The 8,830-nt window shown below is 43.5% G+C and overlaps 1 non-coding gene across 1 annotated transcript; it reads right to left on the minus strand.

Annotated features, from left to right (window-relative positions):
* Positions 1-8,156: 8,156 nt before the first annotated feature.
* TRNAA-UGC (transfer RNA alanine (anticodon UGC)) lies at positions 8,157-8,229 on the minus strand. The gene has a single exon. It is a non-coding gene; the product is annotated as a tRNA-Ala (tRNA).
* Positions 8,230-8,830: the final 601 nt, after the last annotated feature.

The raw sequence follows: 8,830 nt of genomic DNA on the forward strand, positions 1-8,830 counted from the left end.
ACATGGGCCTCTCACTGTTGTGACCTCTCCCATTGTGGAGCACAGGCTCGGGACGCGAAGGCTCAGCGGCCATGGCTCACGGGCCCAACCGCTCCGCGGCACGTGGGATCTTCCTGGACCAGGGCACGAACCCGTGTCCCCTGCATTGGCAGGCGGACTCTCAACCACTGCGCCACCAGGGAAGTCCTGGCAAAAAAATTTTTTTAATATATTGCAAGACTTTTGCCTACTATGAAAGAATTTTTAAAAACACATGCATTAGGGAATTCCCTGGTGGTCCAGTGGTTAGGACTCCATGCTTTCACTGCTGAGGGGATTCCTGGAGGGATCTGTAGGTAGTTGACCTTATGATCCTCCTTGTACACATTGTGAGCTTGCACCATAATTTCCTTAAGAAACCTTTAATTATTATACCTGTAAGTTGCTTCCAGTCGTTTGATGAGAAAATAAGCCAATAGTGAGATGTCTTGTACTTCTTGAATCTTTTTGTTTGCACTTACATAATTATTTACTTGAAGGCAAATGATTACAAGTAGAATTGCAGGATCCAAGGGATGCATAAATAGTGAGGAGTCAAGGGAATTCAATATGTATATGCCACCCAGTGGGGTCAACACCTGTTCAGACAGGGACCACCCAGGGGCAAGCGAGGGCTTTCCTGAAGGGTCCTAGTAGGGCTCTCTGTACTGGATGACCAGGCAGTTCCAAACACATTCTGCTTTGTCATGACTCTTTTCTGTTTTCCTTCAGATCTTCCTTCCCAAGACTGTCATGGCTCAAAAAGAACAGGACATGAACAATTTTCAGGTGAGTTTAAAAAAAAATCCAAATCATTGTCCCAAACAAACAAAACATGTCACCTATATTCCCATTGCTCAGAATGAACCTCTGCTGACATTTTGGCATATTTTCCTTCTCCCTTTCTTCCTTCTTCCTTTCCTTCCTCCTTCCCATACCTTTATTAAAAGGTAACACACTCTGATTTTTCCTTTCCTATCAAAACTAAAACATTTCAAGTAAAGTGAAAGCATCTTTTGACAACTACCCTCACACACCTGATCCACTGCTAAGCTCTAGATATAAGTGTTATGCATGTACCACCCCAATCTATTTAAAAGAATTTTTATTCGTGTTTTTAAAATTTGTTCCCCTGGGTATTCCTTGGTGGTCCAGTAGTTAAGACTCTGAGCTTCCATCACTGGGATCCTGGGTTCAACCCCTGGTCGGGGAACTAAGATCCTGTAAGCCGGGCGGTGTGGCCCCCGAAAATTTCTTTTTCTTTGTTCCTCACTTTATTCTGTGTGCTTTGAAAATAGGTTTCATGAATCTGCACAATAAGCTGAAGAATCATGAACTGATAATAATCAGAATCAAGGTAAATTACAGATACAAGTTGTATGCTGCAATGCAGATAGTAGTTTATTCACAATTTTGAAAGCTAAGCTTGATGTTGGAATCTGATCAGAACATCAGGCTAGAACACAAATGCCACTACATATTTTTTCTGTCCAAGAGGACACATGCCAGCTCTTAGAGGCAAAGAGATTTTCAGTTGCCTGCAAAAAAAAAAAAAGCTGGTTTTACAAGTGTGATTTCCAGCACTTTGACAGGGATAAAATGATGATTTAAGCCCAATGTGGCTGGAGCAAAGAGATCGAGGGGAGCATGGAGTGACTCAGGCTTTGAGTGGAAATCTGTCAGATGATGCCAGATACCACGATCCATGTGTCCACTAAAAAAATATTCACAACCTAAAAGTTGAGAGCTGTGTTTTTTGTTTTAATAAATTTATTTATTATTTATTTATTTTTGGCTGCGTTGGGTCTTTGTTGCTGCGCGTGGGCTTTCTCTAGTCGCAGCGAGTAGGGCTACTCTTCGTTGCTGTGCGCAGTCTTCTCATTGCGGTGGCTTCTCTTGTTGTGGAGCACGGGTCTCTAGGCATGCGGGCTCAGTAGCTGTGGCTCACGGGCTCTAGAGCGCAGGCTCAGTACTTGTGGCACACAGGCTTAGCTGCTCCATGGCATGTGGGATCTTCCCGGACCAGGGCTCGAACCCGTGTCCTCAGTATTGGCAGGCAGATTCTCAACCTCTGCCACCAGGGAAGCCCCCCTAGATCATATTTCTAACGTGTTAGGTTATAATTACTTTTCAAATTATTTTTACTTAAGAAACATGCTTTTGTCACTGGATTCCAGGTCTGAGTTTTGAGAAAGTACCTACAATTTGAAACCTCACGGTCATTTTTTTTTTTTTTATCTTGGCCTTGCCGTGGCTTGTGGGATCTCAGTTTCCCAACCAGGGGTTCTAACCACTAACCCACCAGGGAACTCCCCAGGGAGTAGATTGGAGTTAGTAAAAGAGTCAAGTGAATTTCCACACAGACAGTAAAGCAGCATGTGATGCTTCTATGTGCTGGGGGCAAACCCAATGCTATCCCCTTTTTGACCATTTTCACTGCTCTGAAATTCTTGTTCTTACTATGTGGAGATGAGAGTGATGATGTCAGGTGAGATCATGAAACTGTAAACTCCAGATGGTAATATCCCTACAGGCTCTACCACCATTTATTTTTCAAACTGAGAAGCTGGGACCTGGGACTCTCTGCTGGAGTGCTTGCACCTGAACGAATGCCTCCTGGGGCAAAAGATACAAACAAACTAACATGCACACAGCGGGGGCAATGATGAACAATAAGATACAAAAAGGCCACAAAGCAACTGCCAATTCTGAGGCCCCAGGAGCAAAAGCAGGGAGCTGTGCATGGTTGCTGCACGTGGCACCACCAAGGGGTGGGCGGAGCACCTAAGCCTTCCCTCTATCAGACCTACAGACCTGCCCCTACCCTCACCCCACTAAGGAACGAGCCCACCCCACCCCAGGGACCGAACCAGGGCACCTGTTACTTGCTTTTGCTTATAAAGCTTTACCCGAATTTCTCATCTGGCCTCTTATCCATTTCTATTGATTAACAAATCCAAGGATCTGGGTCGGTAACAAAACAATCTTAAGAAACCCTCTCCACCAACACTAAACCTGCATCCTAACACTTTTGAAGGAAAATAAAGCAACTTTCTCACAGATAGTTTGGCCTTTGCCACCGTTGGGGGAAAAGAAAGAATGAGGTAAAACACTTCTTTCTAACCGTGCACCCCCCCGAACCCCCCAAGGGCTGACTGGTAGGATCAGGTCATTGTTTTCAAAAAGACTTTTTTGTTTTTTTAGTGAAAGTTTGTAGGTTCACAGCAAAATTGAGAGGAAGGTTCCGGATCCCCATATGCCCCCTGCCCCCACACATGCACACCCTTCCCCCATTATGAACATTCCCCCAGCAGAGAAGTACATTTGTTGCAATTGCACTAAAAATCCTTTGTGTTTTGCCTCTTCATCCCTCCCCTTTCCAGTTAAGTCATTTAAAAAATATCTATCTTCAGATATGTTTGGGGAGACCAAGTCTCTTGCAGGCTACCTCGTAAAGTCTGGTGTAATCTTTCAGAATTCATGTGGACACTCCATTTTGGAAAGTCGCTATGTCTAGGCAGGAGGTATGTAACAAGTATTTAAATTCAAGACCCTGACAAGGGTGGGACCTACCTGGCGTGTTGGTCTCATTTTGAGTATCAGGACCGCTGAAAAGCCATTGTTATTGGAGCACACACACCCCTAAGGGCAGAGGGCACGTCTTTCTCTCTGAGTCCAACTTCATACCAGTGTTCTAAACTGATGAAAGCAATTAAAGTAAACCATTTTCAGATTGCTAGTTGTTTGCAACCAGAAGCATTTTATGAAGATAAAAAGGCATTTTTAATTTTTATTTTTACATCAAAGATTTTGATAGTTTAATCCAAAAATATTGCAACTTTCTGACTTTTTTTTTTTTTTGCGGTACGCGGGCCTCTCACTGCTGTGGCCTCTCCCCGTTGCGGAGCACAGGCTCCGGACGCGCAGGCTCAGCGGCCATGGCTCACGGGCCCAGCCGCTCCGCGGCATGTGGGATCTTCCCGGACCGGGGCACGAACCCGTGTCCCCTGCATCGGCAGGCGGACTCTCAACCACTGCGCCACCAGGGAAGCCCCTGACTTTTTTTTAAACACTGAAAACCAGTGTGGGGACTTCCCTGGCCGTCCAGTGGTTAAGACTCCATGCTTCCACTGCAGGGGGCATGGGTTTGATCTCTGGTTGGGGAACTAAGGTCCCACATGCAGTGCAGCCAAAACAAAAGAAAACAAAACAATGTTGAGGAGGTCAAAGAATAAATTTCTTGTAAGTAAACTTTTCTTGTTGTTTTAATTCATTTCACTGGGCTTTCCGTCATTTGGATAAAGATTGCCTTTTAAAAAAAATTAATTTACTTATTTTATTTATTTTTATTTTTGGCTGCATTGGGTCTTTGTTGCTACGCACTGGCTGTCTCTAGTCGTGGCGAGCGGGCACTACTCTTGGTTGCCCTGTGAGGGCTTCTCATTGCAGTGACTGCTCTTGTTGGGGAGCATGGGCTCTAAGCGTGCAGGCTTCAGTAGTTGTGGCACGCAGGCTCTAGAGCGCAGGCTCAGTAGTTGTGGCCCACGAGCTTAGTTGCTCTGCGGCATGTGGAATCTTCCCAGACCAGGGCTTGAACCCGTGTCCCCTGCATTGGCAGGGGGATTCTTTTTTTTTTTTTTCTTAACATCTTTATTGGAATATAATTGTTCCACACTGCTGTGTCAGTCTCCGCTGCACAACAAAGTGAATCAGCTACATGTATACACACATCCCATATCCCCTCCCTCCTGTGTCTCCCTCCCACTCTCCCTATCCCACCCCTCTAGCTGGTCACAAAGCACCGAGCTGATCTCCCTGTGCTAGGTGGCTGATTTCCACCAGCTATCCATTTTACATCTGGTAGTGTATATATGTTAAAGCCACTCTCCCACTTCATCCCAACTTACCTTTCCCCCTCCCCGTGTCCTCAAGTCCATTCTCTATGTCTGCGTCTCTATTCCTGTCCTACCCCTAGGTTCTTCAGAACCTTTTTGTTTGTTTGTTTGTTTTTGATTCCATATATATGTGCTAGCATACGGTACTTGTTTTTCTCTTTCTGACGCACTCCACTCTGCATGACAGACCCCAAGTCCATCCACCTCACCACAAACAACTCAATTTCATTTCTTTTTATGGCTGAGCAACATCCCATTGTATATACGCGCCACATTTTCTCCATCCATTCATCTGTCGATGGACACCTAGGTTGCTTTCAAGTCCTGGCTATTTTTATGCGGCATAAATATGAAAGGCTATTATTTATGTGGATTATTCTATCTATATTTACCATATTAAACTTCTGATACAGTTTAAAAATATATATTGATTCTTTGAAAAATGACAATCACAAACCCATTATATGCTAACATAAGTTACATGATTCTTTGAAAATAATTATCTCTTTGTAAAACCAAAAATTATTTTAAGTGAGAAGCGTTACATTGTTTTACATTTTTGCAAATCTATTTAATGTCTGAGTTAATAGAAGACAGCTGAAATCTTGTATCTGATTCTGCATTCAATCTGTTGTGACATCACTTATCACATAGCTGCTAGAAAATGCCATTGTACAATTATGAGAGAATGAAATATGAGGCATAAAACATCTTAGTGTTATTAATCAAATAATTTTGGCCTTACAGATGTGAATTCTGTCAGAGAAGATAGTGGATAGCACTCTGGTTTAAATGCTTATTCTTACAAGAGATGTTAAAATTGCATATGATAAATGTTATTTATAAAAATTAAACTAAGATGAATAGACATGTATATAAATACATTGCATATAATCCCATCAACTTTAAAGTTTTAAAGTATAGTTGTATGTCCTCCAAGTAAGTTTTCTATGAACTCTGGCTCTCATGCAACCCATCTTAGCAAGAAACTTTCATTCATCCATTTGAAAAACAGCTATTGGATACTCACAATGTACCAGGCACGGTTCCCTCAGGGGGTTCACATTTTGTGGAAGAGGCACATCATAGTCTAGTAATCAAGGAACTAAGTATCTCACACAATTTCATGTGCAGTGATAAGAACTATAGAGGGGATAAAAGTGACCAGGCAGGGACAAGGTTCTACACAATGAAATAGCCAATGAAGTCCTCACTGAGCAAAATCCTTGATGTGGTGAGGAGGTGAGTTAGGTAAAGATCCTGGGGAAGAGTGTTAGAGACAGAAAGAATAACAGGGGAAAGACCTTCAGATGAGAAGAGCAGGGAGGCCTGAGGGGCTAGAATGGAATTGAAGAAAAAGTGACCCAGGATAAGGGTGAAGAGGTAAACACGGCTAAACCTTGGAAGGCAGTGGTTCTCAGCTGGGGGTGGTTTTGCTTCCAGGGGATGTTTGGCAAGGTCTGGAGACATCTGTGATTCTCACAAGTGGGAGCAGTTTCTACTGGTGTTTAGTAAGTAGAGGCATGTTGCTAGATATTCTACAATGCACAGGACAGCTCCCCACATCAAAAAATTTTCTGGCCCCAAATGTTCACAGTGCTAAGGACTTCCGTTATAAAGACGTCCCTGTTTTCTCTCCTACCTTTATTAGAATCCTCAGTCTCTTACAAAATATTTCTGCAATGTTCAAAGATGTCAAAGATTCTTTTTCTTTTTTACTTTAATATGTGTAGATCTGCCTTATTTCAATGCATTTAAAAAATTCTTCTCCTAGATACCTCCTTCTCCCTTCCTTCCTTTCTTTTGTCATAAAATTTTGCAGATTCATTAACATTTCATGCTTTAGTTCCTTTTCCCTCCATTGACTTCAGTCTCATATCCCCCTGCATCTACCAAAATAATCATTTGAAAGTCACCATGTTTGGGATTTCCCTGGTGGTCCAGTGGTAAAGAATCCACCTTGCAATGCAGGGGACACTGGTTCGATCCCTGGTTAGGGAACTAAGAGCCCACACGCCATGGGCAACTAAGCCTGCGTGCTACAACTACTGAGCCGCGTGAAGCAAACTACAGAGCCCACGTGCCCTGGAGCCCCATGCGCCACAACTAGAGAGAAGCCCGCATGCCGCAACTGAGAGTCAGCACAGTCCAAAGATTAATTAATTAATTTAAAAGACACCATTTTCTTTCTCCTGGCTAAGTTGTTCTTGACTTTATCAAACCCAGGGGTCACTTTTTTTTTTTTTTTCTTTTGCGGTACGCGGGCTTCTCACTGTTGTGGCCTCTCCCGTTGCGGAGCACAGGCTCCGGACGCGCAGGCTCAGCGGCCATGGTTCACAGGTCCAGCCACTCCGCGGCATGTGGGATCTTCCTGGACCGGGGCACGAACCTGTGTCCCCTGCATTGGCAGGCGGACTCTCAACCACTGCGCCACCAGGGAAGCCCAAGGGGTCACTTTTTATAACGGATATTTTATACCTCTCCATGTACCATACTGAGAGAAACTCCTATTTAATATTGCCTTTATAGGGAATTCCCTGGCAGTCCAGTAGTTAGGACTCTGTGCTTTCACTGGTGGGACCCCAGGGACAATCTCTGGTCGGGGAACTAAGATCCCGCAAGCAAAGAAAACAAAACAAACAAACAAAAAACTGCCTTTCTAGATGCATAATATTAAAACATCAACATAATGTTCTGACTATTGATGGAAAAATAAAAAACAAAGTCATTTATAATAAAAAAGAATATGTACTTCACTGTGTAAGTGTTCTGGCATGATTCTGCTTAAGGTCAAACACAAGTAGCCAAATTACCTGCTCACCTGTAGATTGACCTTGACACAACAACAGATGCAGCGTATGTATTGGCCACTCAGATGACCTGAGTGGCATTGCTTGGAGGTGTTATGATTTTTGAAATGATGTCCCCCACGTGGCAACATCTCAACTAAAGCAATGTTCCCTCATATCTTGATCATCATGTCTCTTAGGAGTTTCAGCATAAATTAAAACATGGGAAAATGTTCAGTGTTTATATGTAAAATAAGGTTCAGTTTCAGTTACTTATCAACAGGATTTCCACCCATCATGTTTACCTGCATGAATGTCCAACAGAACATTCAAAGGTTATGTGTTTGTTCCTTCATTTTCTCTGCACCTTCATCTTTATCCCATCACCTTCTCTGCCTCCACAACTTTTTTTGGGGGGAGTGGGGGCCGTGCCGAGCGGCTTGCAGGATCTTAGCTCCCCAATCAGGGATCGAACCCATGCCCCCTGCAGTGCAAGTGCAGAGTCTTAACCACTGGACCACCAGGGAAGTCCCAACACAACTTTTCTCCATTGATTAGTTCCTCTTCCTTTTGACTGTTTTCCTCCCTCCCCTCTTCCCTCAACCTTAAGTCTCAGCTCCTCAAGCAACAACAAAAACTTCTCTCTACTCCTCCACTTTCTGAGACCTGGCTGCTCCCACCCCATTCTGCTGTCTTATGTTTCTCCTTCCCAGGCAAGCATTGCCTCTGTTCTTTCTGTACCCCCTCACCTCCCACCATCCACTGCCATCAGACCTCTCCCAACACCTCCCCACTTAAACTGTTCCCAAAACGTCACCATTGTTCCTCCCTTCGACCAAATCTAAGGGAAGTTTTCAACCCTTAGTTTACTGGATTTCTGCTATATTTTATAGGGCTGACTACTGCTTCTTTCTTAAACTGCTCCTGTCCTTATTCATCGGGTCCTCAGACCTTTCTGGCTGATCCATCTTTTCTTTTCTTTTCTTTTTTTTAATTGGAGTATAGTTGTTTTACAATGTTGTGTTAGTTTCTATGGTACAATGAAGTGGAGTTACCTGTACTACACAGCAGGTTCTTATTAGTTATCTATTTTATACATATTAGTGTGTATATGTCAAGCCCAATCTC

Source organism: Mesoplodon densirostris, chromosome 19, assembly GCF_025265405.1.
Source record: "Mesoplodon densirostris isolate mMesDen1 chromosome 19, mMesDen1 primary haplotype, whole genome shotgun sequence".
NCBI classification, from domain to species: domain Eukaryota; kingdom Metazoa; phylum Chordata; class Mammalia; order Artiodactyla; family Ziphiidae; genus Mesoplodon; species Mesoplodon densirostris.